The sequence below is a fragment of the Triticum urartu genome, chromosome 2 (assembly GCF_003073215.2).
Source record: "Triticum urartu cultivar G1812 chromosome 2, Tu2.1, whole genome shotgun sequence".
NCBI classification, from domain to species: Eukaryota; Viridiplantae; Streptophyta; class Magnoliopsida; order Poales; family Poaceae; genus Triticum; species Triticum urartu.
The window spans coordinates 135,435,714-135,449,357 of record NC_053023.1 but is presented as its reverse complement, the minus strand read 5'-3'; positions in this window follow the sequence as shown (position 1 = coordinate 135,449,357).

Below are 13,644 nucleotides of genomic sequence, written 5' to 3'. Positions count from 1 at the left end.
CAATCTCGAACCTTCCCCCCTTCCCATCTCCATGGCCCCGACGAAGAAGGGAAGAGGGAAGAAACCCGTGCCTCTGCCTTGCCCGCCGCCGTTGGCGGCCCCCGCCGAGGGCTTGGGCAAGGTCAGCTCGGCTCTGGCCACTATCTTCAACGAATGCGGGAGGACGACGGCCTGGCCCGCGTCCCACTTCTCCATCGACAGGATAGTCACCGAGGTCCCGTATTTTGCCGATGCCCTGTGGGTGGGTCTGGTTCCTCCCTTTTCTGATTTCTTCAAGGCCATGCTTTCCCACTATCAGATCCACATGATGCATCTGGGTCCTGAATCCATCACCCTCCTTTCGGTCTTCGCCTTTGTTTGCAAGGCTATGATGGGCATCCTTCCTTCAGTTGCCTTGCTGCGCCACTTCTTCTCGCCGCGCCTTGTCGACCCTACCCAATGCAGGGCGTGCGTGAGCTTCGTTGCCGCGTCTGAGACAGCGGCCTCTGGGATTGACTTCAAGCTCCCTCTGCCCGCGGCTGGGTTCCGCGAGCGGTGGCTGTATGTGGATGCAGGGGTGCCCAGCCTCCTGCTATCGGAGCCAACTTCGCCTGCTGTCCCCAATTCGGGCTGGGGCCAGGAGACGCTTGAGATCCCCCGGCTCGTCTTCGTCTGGCACCGCTTCGCGTTCTTGAGGTCGCTTGGCGTGACAGCGCCCAAGGTGGTGAAGGAGTTCCTGCTACGCCACGTTGCTCCTCTCCAACACCACTCCCGCCGGATGTGGGCCTTCAGCGGGCGCGATGATCGTATGAGGCTCCAGGAAGAGGACCTGACGCCTGAAGTGCTGAGGACAGCGCTCTTGACCCTGACTGGGGACCCCAACCCTGGCAGCATCCACCAGGGAGGGGCCTTGCTGTACCTCTGCCAGAGCAGGGGCGATTTTGTGAATCAGATGCCTATCTTTGATGAGTGGGGGCCGCGCCCCGCCAGCCTCCAGGGGCCTCGTGACAACCCAGTGATGGTGACTACCCTTCCAGTCGGCCAAGGCGACTCTTCCTCAAGTGGCAGAGCAGGGAGGCATGAGGCGCCAGAGGCCGAGGGGGCTCCCGGCGGGGTGACAGCGCTGGGCGATGCTCATGAGGGAGCAGCTCTTGGGGCCCGTGCCATTGAGGCTGAGGGTGGCAAGCAGCTGCCCTCAGCGCCTGCGACTGAGGCCCCGGAGGCTCCAGCCGCTTCTCTTGGTGAGGCGATTGGCAGCGTGCATCAGGAAGGCGCCCCTGACGCGGATCGCCTTGACGCTCCGTCTTCGTCGCAGGTTGATCCCTGCGCTCAACTCTTGGGCCGCTTCCGCGTGGACTTTGAGGCCCTCCGGAAGAGAAGGGAGGCCCTGGGTGACGATTACCCTTGTTGCCTGCTGAAGCGCAGGAAGTACTTCGCCACTGATCCTTGCTCCGCAGGCCCCTTCCAGCCGAGCTCGCGGAGACGGCTGAGGTGCCGTCCCCCTTGGCTTTGCCCCCTCCACCGTCCTCAAGCGCTCCGAGCAGCAGAGCCCTTGTGGTGAGGGCAATCGGAGAGGCGAACCGTCCCAAGGCGCATCGTGGCCCTGTGCACCTTGCGATCCTCCTTCGCGGGCCTTCTTGTGGCATAGCCAGCCTGCCGTGGGCTTCTCGCCTGGTCGTGGACTGCGATTGGCTGAGGCGCTCCCTGCGCTCTTCATCTAGGGACGGGCTGGCTCCAGGCCGGGCTTCTGGCGTGGCGTGCCCGGCCGTCGCGAGGGTGCCAGCCCCCTGCCCGGAGGGGGAGTGCTGATTCATGGCTCCCGGCGCTTTCTTGGGGCAGATGATGGTGTGGAAGACGTGCTCGGGCGCGCCCGGGAGCGTCACGCTCTCCGTCAAGGATTCCTTCAAAGGGCGCCTGACGCGGTGCGCCTACTTGGTGAGGAGCTTGCTGATGAAGACGCGCGCCTTGAGGCCGAGGGCCTGCGCCTGGCTGCAGAGAGGCGTGAGCTGGAGGGCGCCATCGCCCTTGCGCGCTGTCAGCGCGATCTTGACGATGCAGAGGCCAAGGCGTCGCTGGTGGCCTCTCGGGAGGCCTGATCTTGGGCCGCTGAGGAGGCCCGGGAAGCTGACCGGCGGCGAAAGGCGGCGGAGGAGCGGGCTCGGGAGCTCCTGGCCTGGTGTCACTCACTGGAGGAGCAGGTGGAGCTGCACGAGGCAGCCCTCGTGTCGATGAAGGTGGCCTATGGCGACTCAGCAGAGCTCCAGAAGCGTGAGGAGGCGCTGACGTTGGAAGCCGCCGAACGTACCCGCGAGTACGAGCGTCTGGAGACGAGGGAGCGCTTGGTGACGCAGGCAGAGGACAATGTCGCTGCACGGGAAGCCTGTGTCCTGGAGGAGGTCGGACGTCGGGTGGCGATGGCACGCTTGAACCTCGAGCACGAGTTCGAGGAGAGGCTGGAGTTGATCCGGGCCGAGGCTGAAGGTAGGACTGCTGCCTTGAGGGACAAGCTGGAGGAAGCGACGCGGCGGGCCGATGCTTTTCGGGCCGCCCTTGAGGTAGCGCAAGGGGAGTCAACCACCTCACAGGCCGAGGTGCTCCTTCTTCGCCAGCGGGTGGAGGAGGCTGAGGTCGTTGCGCGCCAGAATGCGGACGAGATACGCCAGCGGTGGATCCTGGAGCATGAGCACGACCCCATGCTCACCACGCTCCGGGAGAGAGCCAACACAGCCTTGGGCAACATCTGCAAGGCGGCTGTTGGCGAGCTGCACGCAGTCAACTACGCCGGCAACCTTTAGTTCTTCACCGATGTGGTGACGCAGCTGGAGGCGCGGTCGGTCAGGGCTGACAGGTTGGTGGATGAGAGGAGCCGCGCCCTGCCCGGGCGCGCCTTTTCTTGCGTCTTCAGCCATCTCCAGAACATGGATCCCCACTTCGATTTCGATGCCGCCATCGCCCCAGTCCCCCAGGCCGTCCGAGACGACCTGGCGCACTGGGTGGAAGACAATGTGGATGCTATTGTCAGGGCCTTCGCTTCAGACAACGACGGCGTGATCGTGGCTGCCGACGAGGGCGGTGTGGTGAACGGCCCTGACGCCGCTGGCGGCGATGCAGACAGCGATGGCGAGTTCAGCGACGCTAGCAACGGTTCGGGTGGTGCTCCTGAGGACGCATTGGGGGATTTATCCGACTGATTGTGCGTCGTTCCTGCTTCCTTACCCTGCATGAATAGAACTCAGGTTTTGGCCTGATGGCTGTGAGAGCATTTTTGGAGGGGGAGCCCCTCATGTAAAACTTGTGTTCATCGCATTAGTAGACGCTACATTGCCCATGCGCCCGCGCCAAGTGGTTGGCTTAAGCGACGCGCTGGTCGGCTAGTTTACCTTTGTCCCGTGCGGGCCCTGAGGTAGCCTGTGGGAGGCTATGATGTCCCGAGTGTTCCCTGATCGAGTCCGTAGGATCCGCAGTAAAACACCCTCCTGAGAGGACGCGGCGGCGGCAGTCTGGGCTGCACGCAAGCTAGGCCTGACCCGGCTCACGAGGGGCTCACGAGGGGAGGCAGCTGAGGCGAAGTGGTAACCAAAACGCGAGAAATTTCTCGAACGAGACTAAGCACCCCTTCCCCGAACACACGCAAATCTCAAATTCGAATCCAACTTGAATCCAGCGGGGGAAAGCGACAACCAAAGGGGAAAGCAACGAAAGCAGACAAAAGGCCGCGTCCGGCACCTAATCTAGTCTTGGACGTCTTCTCACCAGCGCGGAGCTAAGTGCTGCCACTGGGCGTGGGAGGGAGCCCCAGGGCCTGAGGCCGGCACCCCTGAGACTCCGGGGCGTGTACAGCCCCACTCATTATTACGTGAGAGTGTCACGGGGCGGCGAGCTTCACAGGCACTGGGCCTTCTTCACAGGTACCGACCTTGCTTCATATCGCCAGACGAGGGCCCCGCCTTGCGCCACACTCTAGTGCCATCAACGACGACCGGAAACCAGGACGCCGCCGATGGGGTAGAGCGGTCGCCAGCGGTTCCCCTGACGACCACGGGTCCTCCGCCAGGGGCAGGCCCTGAGGCACCTCCCCAGCAGAGGGCCTACCTCCTGAGAACACCTTGCTCCAAATGCCGCGGTGGTGATGTAGGATCTCGGCCCCTCTCCTACAGCCCCCTGCGCCCTCCTCCCGAGGGGTAGGAGACTGTGGGAGCGGGGCAGCTGCTCGCTGTGGCGACCTGCACCTCCTGCGATCCATGATTAGCGTATGCCTGCTCCTGAGGAATTAGCGGTACCCGATAATCGTTTCCTCCAGCGTGGCCAGTGGGACTGTCCCGGGACTCCTGGAAGGGCTCAGCTTCTGGCGCCTCGTCCCCCCAGCTTGGGCTGAGGAGCGAGCCTTGTTCGCCCTCGTGAGGGTGTCCTTGGTCCATCATGAGGGGCACGTATTCTTCTGGCGCCATCATCCCGAAGGCCATGATGTAGTGCTCCGCATGCCATGCAGCTCTGCTTGACACGCCCACCGTGGGGTGGTAGCGCGGCTGTCCACTGGGGCCATGGGCCGCCGCCGGTCCGGTGCCGACAGCTTCGCTAGTGTTGGAGTAGCCTTGGAGCCCGCGGGCGCGTGTGGAGCCCCCGTGCGGGCCGCCCTGGGCTTGAGATGAGAGCTAGGTGCAGAAGGGGTGAGCCCCCGAGGCGCCGAAGCCCAGGAGCTCTGCCACCCGCTCCAGCAGCACGTCGCGGCCGCCCTCCAGCAGCCTGCACTGCAGCAGTTCTCGGGCCACCGTGAGCGCGGCCCTCGAGTTCGCCTGCTCCCGGCGGGTGTACGGTGTCGTGGTCGCGGCGTGATTGGAGGCATCGCTGCCGACTGCGCCTGCCGCGGCGTGAGAGCTGTCGAAGCCTGCCCGCGTCGCCCGCGGCCCGCAGCGCCCTGCGGACCGTGAGCTGCCTGGGGCACGGGGTCGCCCGAGGCGAGCGGCTCTGCGCGGGCGGGCCACGCCGCCCATGGATCTGGGTTGCCCGCCTGGTCGCCGGACATGGTGATGACGACGCGACGGGGCACGAAGCTGTAGAAGGTGGATTCCGGCGCACCCCTACCTGGCGCGCCAAATGTCGGATTTCGGGTTCCTGCAGACCCTTGAGGTTCGAACACTGGGGTGCGCGCGGAGATTTCGCCTTCTACCTACCTGCGCCCCTCCGCCTCGCTAAGATCTAAGCTATGAAAAGAACAACACAAGAGACACAGGGTTTATACTGGTTCGGGCCACTGTTGTGGTGTAATACCCTACTCCAGTGTTTGGTGTGGTTGATTGCCTCTGGGGCTGATGATAGACAGTACAAGGGAAGAACAACCTCCTGAGGTTGAGGTGTTCTTGTGCTTCCGGACTTGTGTGTATCTCTGGGTCCGATCCCCCCTTTTTTCCTACTATGGTGGCTAGTCCTATTTATAGAGGCCTTGGTCCTCTTCCCAAATATCGAGCGGGAAGGGAGCCAACAATGGCGGGCTAATTTGAAGGGGGACAGCTAGTACCAGCTATCCTGACAAAAGTAGTCTTCGCCTGCACAAAGCTCTGGTGGTGACGCCGTATTGGGCTCCACGATGACCTCCGTCTTGCAGTCCTCCTGGTCTTGGTCTTGTTGCACCGAAATGGCAACCTTTGCTTGATGCCTCGGTACTCCATGGCTGCACTTGCCCCCTTTGCACCAAAGGGGAAAGGAGGACACTACGTGGCTGGCGCCCGCCTGGCGCCTTTGGTCGTCATGGCTTGCGTCACGGGCACCTCGTGAGGTACCCCGCCTTGATCTCTCCGCCTCCTCGCGAGCCAGCCTGATGAGGCCGTGCCTGAGGAAGCTCCGTGTCATCCGCCCCACGAGGCTTGGCCCCTCGCGAGGGTCTTGGGTCTGTGTTGATGAAGATGGGCCATGCTGGGCCCCCCTTTGAGCCACGCCGCAGGCAGGCAAGTCTGGGGACCCCCGTTCCCAGAACACCGACAACACGTGTCAGTTCCTTAGCGACCAAGGGTCATTTCGGACAAATCAGGTCGAGTTGTCTAGTGGCTATAAATAGCCCACCCCCTACAACCTTAAACGGTTGGCTGCTCAGAGTTAGTACACGACTTTTGTCATTTGAGAGCAACCCACCTCGAAGCCTTTGAGAGAGAATTCCTTGCGAGGATAAAGCCCTAAACACCCAGAGCCAAAGAGTGTTAGGCATCACTTAAGTCTTCCTGTCTGTGTGATCTAAAGACTTATTACACTTGAGGACTGTGAATCCTCCAGCCGGTTAGGCGTCGCGTTCTGAGCATCCAAGAGTCATTGTGGATCGCCGGTGAACGAAGTCTGTGAAGATTTGGAAGTCTACCTTGAAGACTTACCAGAGTGATTGGGCGAGGACTGGGTGTCCTTAGCTCAAGGCGAATAAGGTGAAGACGGGGTCTTCTGAGTTGAATCTCAGCCTCCCTAACCAGACGTACAGTTGTCACAGCAATTGGAACTGGTCCAACAAATCATTGTCTTCAACGAGTCACTGGTTTCATCCTTCCCTTCTCTTTACTTACTGTTGGTCCTTGTGAAGTCATGGTATGATTGCTTTATCTTTTGTCTTCACTGAGTGACTGCTTGTTCTGATGGGCTTCACAATATCTTCCTACCTGATCTTTACTGCCTAGGTGCTATTAGTCATTGTGCTTTCACTCCATTGAATACTTGAGTATGGTTTGCCTAGTGTAGTCTACCTTCCGCTGCATGGTAATAGGTTTATTTCTATCGTTTGTCTTCGAAACTTCCATGTTTTGAAGACTTTCATAAAAATCGCCTATTCACCCCCTCTAGTTGATCACTAGCACTTTCAGACCCCCACCTTGTCCTTGTTGCCCCTGTTTCATCATGAAGACCTGTTCAACGGGATCGAAGATCAGAGCCCGACACCTCACATCACTTCACACCCCTTTTGTTGCTCGACTCTGCAGAGTTACCATCGAGTCCCGAGGGTGGAACCTCATACATCACTCCTGATCAGATCTCTATAGTGTAGCTATCCGGCCGTGGTCATCGCGGGTGATTTCCTCCTTAACCACTTCCGATACGGCTCTGTCGTGCAACCCCTCAAGTGGGAACCTCGAGGGTGGATCCTCTTACGTTCACCTTGATGATTACATCGAGTGGAACTCACTAGGGGTGATTCCTTGGGTTTTCCCCTTAGTGTTAGACACACAGTTACTATGGGTACTATGACTCTACACTGAACCATGTTACTAAAGACGGGTCGACCCTGAGGGGTACCCGCGCGAGCTTAATAGCAAGTGATGTGGAGTCAGGTTGACCTAGAAGGTGCCCGCGAGATACTTAGGAGGCGTGGCTGGGCATTCTTAGCCCTTGCCGCAAGTACTCGAGACGGGGCGATGGGGTCACATCTTTCGTGAGTCTCTGCTCGTGATCGCACTACCAACACACTAATGGTTTGGATATTTGATCCGAGGGGCCTCTGGCTGATATGTCCATTTTGCATCATGCTTTTATATCGATATTTATTGCATTATGGGCTGTTATTACACATTATGTCACAATACTTATGCCTATTCTCTCTTATTTTACAAGGTTTACATAAAGAGGGAGAATACCGGCAGCTGGGATTCTGGGCTGGAAAAGGAGCAAATATTAGAGACCTATTCTGCACAGCTCCAAAAGTCATGAAACTTCACGGAAGTCAATTTCAGAATATATAATAAATATTGAGTGCAAGAAGTTCACCAGGGGGGCCACACCCTGCCCACGAGGGTGGGGGGCGCGCCCTACCCCCCTGGGCGCGCCCCCTACCTCATGGGCCCCCGGGTGGCCCTCCGATGACCATCTTCCGCTATATGAAGTCTTTCGATGGAAAAAAAAATCATAAGACATCTTCTCAGACGAAACTCCGCCGCCACGAGGCAGAACCTTGGCGGAACCAATCTAGGGCTTTGGCGGAGCTATTCTGCCGGGGAAACTTCCCTCCGGGAGGGGGAAATCATCGCCATCGTCATCACCAACGCTCCTCTCATCGGGAGAGGGCAATCTCCATCAACATCTTCACCAGCACCATCTCCTCTCAAAACCCTAGTTCATCTTTTGTATCCAATTCTTGTCTCCAAGTCCGGGATTGGTACCTGTGGATTGCTAGTAGTGTTAATTGCTCCTTGTAGTTGATGCTAGTTGGTTTAATTGGTGGAAGATCATATGTTCAGATCCTATATGCATATTAATACCCCTCTGATTATGAACATGAATATGCTTTGTGAGTAGTTACGTTTGTTCCTGAGGACATGGGAGAAGTCTTGCTATTAGTAGTCATGTGAATTTGGTATTCGTTTGATATTTTGATGAGATGTATGTTGTCTCTCCTCTAGTGGTGTTATGTGAACGTCGACTACATAACACTTCACCATTAATTTGCCCTAGAGGAAGGCACTGGGAAGTAATAAGTAGATGATGGGTTGCTAGAGTGATAGAAGCTTAAACCCTAGTTTATGCGTTGCTTCTTAAGGGGCTGATTTGGATCCATATGTTTCATGCTATGGTTAGGTTTACCTTAATACTTTTGTTGTAGTTGCAGATGCTTGCAATAGAGGTTAATCATAAGTGGGATGCTTGTCCAATTAAGGACAATAGCCAAGCACCGGTCCACCCACATATCAGATTATCAAAGTACCAAACACAAATCATATGAGCGTGATGAAAACTAGCTTGACGATATTCCCATGTGTCCTCGGGAGCGCTTTTCTCTATATAAGAGTTTTTCCAGGCTTGTCCTTTGCTACAAAAAGGATTGGGCCACCTTGCTACACTTTATTTACTTTTGTTACTTGTTGCTCGTTACAAATTATCCTATCACAAAACTATCTATTACCACTTATTTCAGTACTTGCAGAGAATACCTTGCTAGAAACTGCTTATCATTTCCTTCTGCTCCTCGTTGGGTTCGACACTCTTATCGAAAGGACTACGATAGATCCCCTATACTTGTGGGTCATCAAGACTCTTTTCTGGCGCCGTTACCGGGGAGTGAAGCGCCTTTGGTAGGTGGAATTTGGTAAGGAAAAATTTATATAGTGTGCTGAAATTTACTGTCACCTCTTACTATGGAAAGTAATCCTATGAGGGGCTTGTTCGGGGTATCTTCACCCCGACCAGTAGAGCAAAGAGTTGCTTCTCAACCTACTGAACCTACTGAAAATGAAAATGTCTGCTTTGAATTTCCTTCGGGTATGTTAGAAAAACTGCTAGCTAATCCTTTTGCAGGAGATGGAACAATGCATCCTGATGAGCACCTAATATATGTTGATGAAGTTTGTGGATTATTTAAGCTTGCAGGTGTACCCAGAGATATTGTTAAGAAGAAGGTCTTCCCTTTATCTTGGAGGGAAGATGCATTGACATGGTATAGGCTATGTGATGATATGGGGTCATGGAACTACAAACGATTGAAATTGGAATTTCATTAGAAGTTTTATCCTATGCATCTTGTTCATCGTGATCGCAATTATATATATAATTTTTGGACTCGCGAAGGAGAAAGCATCGCTCAATATTGGGGGAGGCTTAAATCAATGTTATATTCATGCCCCAATCATGAGCTCTCAAGAGAGATGATTATTCAAAATTTATATGCTCGGCTTTCTGATAACAATCGCACCATGCTCGATACTTCTTGTGCTGGCTCTTTTATGGTGAAGATTATTGAATTCAAATGGGATTTATTGGAAAGAATTAAACACAACTCTGAAGATTGGGACCTCGATGAAGGTAAGGAGTTAGGTATGACACCTAAGTTTGATTGTGTTAAATATTTTATGGATACCGATGTTTTCCGTAAATTTAGCACTAAATATGGACTTGACTCTGAGATAGTAGCTTCTTTCTGTGAATCTTTTGCTACTTATGTTGATCTCCCCAAGGAGAAGTGGTTTAAATATCATCCTCCCATAGAAGTAAAAGTAGGTACACCTATTAAAGTTGAAGAAAAGATTATCACTTATAATGATCCTATTGTCCCTACTTCTTATGTTGAGAAACCACCTTTCCCTATTAGGATAAAGGATCATGCTAAAGCTTCAACTATGGTTCGTAAAAGCAATATTAAAACTTATACACCTCCTGAGAAAGTTAAAGTTGAACCTAATATTGCTGTTGTTAAAGATCTCTTGTCTGATAATATTGATGGGCGTGTTATTTATTTCTGTGATGAAACTGCTAGAATTGCTCAACCTTGTGCTAAAGATAAACCTAGACCTGTGGTAGGCATGCCTGTTATTTCTGTTAAAATAGGAGATCATTGTTATCATGGCTTATGTGATATGGGTGCCAGTGCTAGTGCAATACCTATTGGCCTATATAGAGAAATTATGCATGATATTGCACCTGTTGAGTTAGAAGATATAGATGTCACAATTAAACTTGCCAATAGAGATACTATTTCACCAATGGGAATTGTTAGAGATGTTGAAGTCTTGTGTGGGAAAACTAAATATCCTACTGATTTTCTTTTTCTTGGTTCCCCACAAGATAGCTTTTGTCCCATTATATTTGGTAGACCCTTCTTAAACACTGTTAATGCTAAGATAGATTGCAAAAAGGATGTTGTTACTATCGGTTTAGATGATATGTCTCATGAATTTAATTTCTCTAAATTTAGTAGACAACACCGTGAAGAATAATTACCTAGTAAGGATGAAATTATTGGTCTTGCTTCTATTGCCGTACCTCCTAGTGATCCTTTAGAACAATATTTGCTAGACCATGAAAATGATATGTTTATGAATGAAAGAAGGGAAATAGATGAAGTATTATTTAAACAGGAACCTATTCTGAAAAACAATTTACCTGTTGAAATCCTAGGGGATCCCCCTCCACCCAAGGGTGATCCCGTGTTTGAGCTTAAACCGTTGCTTGATACTCTTAAATATGCTTATCTCGATGAGAAAACGATATATCCTGTTATTATTAGTGCTAACCTTTCAGAGCATGAGGAAGAGAGATTATTGAAAACTCTGAAGAAGCACCGTGCTGCTATTGGGTATACTCTTGATGATCTTAAGGGCATTAGTCCCACTCTATGTCAACATAAAATAAATTTGGAAGAAGATGCTAAACCAGTTCGTAATCATCAACGGCGGCTGAATCCTAAAATGAAAGAAGTGGTAAGAAAGGAAATACTAAAGCTCCTTGAGGCAGGTATAATCTATCCCGTTGCTGATAGTCAGTGGGTAAGTCATGTCTATTGTGTCCCTAAGAAGGGAGGTATTACTGTCGTTCCTAATGATAAAGATGAATTGATTCCTCAAAGAATTATTACAGGTTATAGGATGGTAATTGATTTCCGTAAATTAAATAAGGCCACTAAAAAGGATCATTACCCCTTACCTTTTATTGATCAAATGCTAGAAAGATTATCCAAACATACACATTTTTGCTTTCTAGATGGTTATTCTGGTTTCTCTCAAATACCCGTGTCAGCCAAGGATCAATCAAAGACTACTTTTACTTGCCCTTTTGGTACTTATGCTTATAGACGTATGCCTTTTGGTTTATGTAATGCACCTGCTACCTTTCAAAGATGCATGATGGCTATATTCTCTCACTTTTGTGAAAAGATTTGTGAGGTTTTCATGGACGATTTTTCCATCTATGGATCTTATTTTGATGATTGCTTGAGCAACCTTAATCGAGTTTTGCAGAGATGTGAAGAAACTAATCTTGTCTTGAATTGGGAAAAGTGCCTCTTTATGGTTAATGAAGGTATTGTCTTGGGGCATAAAGTTTCTGAAAGAGGTATTTAAGTTGATAAAGCCAAGGTTGATGCTATTGAAAAGATGCCATGCCCCAAGGACATCAAAGGTATAAGAAGTTTCCTTGGTCACGCCGGATTTTATAGGAGGTTCATTAAGAACTTCTCAAAAATTTCTCGGCCTCTGACTAATTTATTACAAAAAGATATACCATTTGTCTTTGATGATGATTATGTAGAAGCACTTGAAATACTTAAGAAAGCATTGATCTCTGCACCTATTGTTCAGCCACCTGATTGGAATTTACCTTTTGAAATTATGTGTGATGCTAGTGATTATGCTGTAGGTGCTGTTCTAGGACAAAGAGTTGATAAGAAATTAAATGTTATTCAATATGCTAGTAAAACCCTAGACAATGCTCAAAGAAATTATGCTACTACTGAAAAAGAATTCTTAGTAGTTGTATTTGCTTGTGATAAGTTTAGACCTTATATTGTTGATTCTAAAGTAACTATTCACACTGATCATGCTGCTATTAAATATCTTATGGAAAAGAAAGATGCTAAACCTAGACTTATTAGATGGGTTCTCTTGCTACAAGAATTTGATTTACATATTGTTGATAGAGGGAGCTGAGAACCCCGTTGCAGACAACTTGTCTAGGTTAGAAAATGTGCTTGATGACCCACTACCTATTGATGATAGCTTTCCTGATGAGAAATTAAATGTCATAAATGCTTCTCATACTGCTCCATGGTATGTTGATTATGCTAATTATATTGTTGCTAAATTCATACCACCTAGTTTCACATACCAACAAAAGAAAAAGTTCTTCTACGATTTGAGGCATTACTTTTGGGATGACCCACATCTTTATAAAGAAGGAGTAGATGGTGTTATTAGACGTTGTGTACCTGAGCATGAACAGGAACAGATCCTACGCAAGTGTCACTCCGAAGCTTATGGAGGACACCATGCTGGAGATAGAACTGCACATAAGGTATTGCAATCTGGTTTTTATTAGCCCACTCTCTTCAAATATGCCCGTAAGTTTGTCTTATCTTCTGATGAATGTCAAAGAATTGGTAATATTAGTAGACATTAAGAAATGCCTATGAACTATTCACCCGTTATTGAACCATTTGATGTTTGGGGCTTTGACTATATGGGACCTTTTCCTGCCTCTAATGGGTATACACATATTTTAGTTGCTGTTGATTACGTTACTAAGTGGGTAGAAGCTATTCCAACTAGTAGTGCTGATCATAACACTTCTATTAAAATACTTAAAGAAGTTATTTTTCCAAGATTTGGTATCCCTAGATATTTAATGACTGATGGTGGTTCACATATTATTCATGGTGCTTTCCGTAAAATGCTTGCTAAATATGATGTTAATCATAGAAATGAATCTCCTTATCACCCTCAGTCTAGTGGTCAAGTAGAATTGCGTAATAGAGAACTCAAATTAATTTTGCAAAAGACTGTTAATAGATCTAGAAAGAATTGGTCCAAGAAACTTGATGATGCGTCATGGGCCTATAGAACTGCATATAAAATTTCTATGGGTATGTCTCCGTGTAAAATGGTTTATGGAAAAGCATGTAACTTACTGAGGGAGTCCTGGATTAGGGGGTGTTCGGGTAGCCAGACTATACCTTCAGCCGGACTCCAGGACTATGAAGATACAAGATTGAAGACTTCGTCCCGTGTCCGGATGGGACTTTCCTTGGCGTGGAAGGCAAGCTTGGCGATGCGGATATTCAAGATCTCCTACCATTGTAACCGACTTTGTGTAACCCTAACCCTCTCCGGTGTCTATATAAACCGGAGGGTTTTAGTCCGTAGGACAACTTCATCATAAACAATCATACCATAGGCTAGCTTCTAGGGTTTAGCCTCCTTGATCTCGTGGTAGATC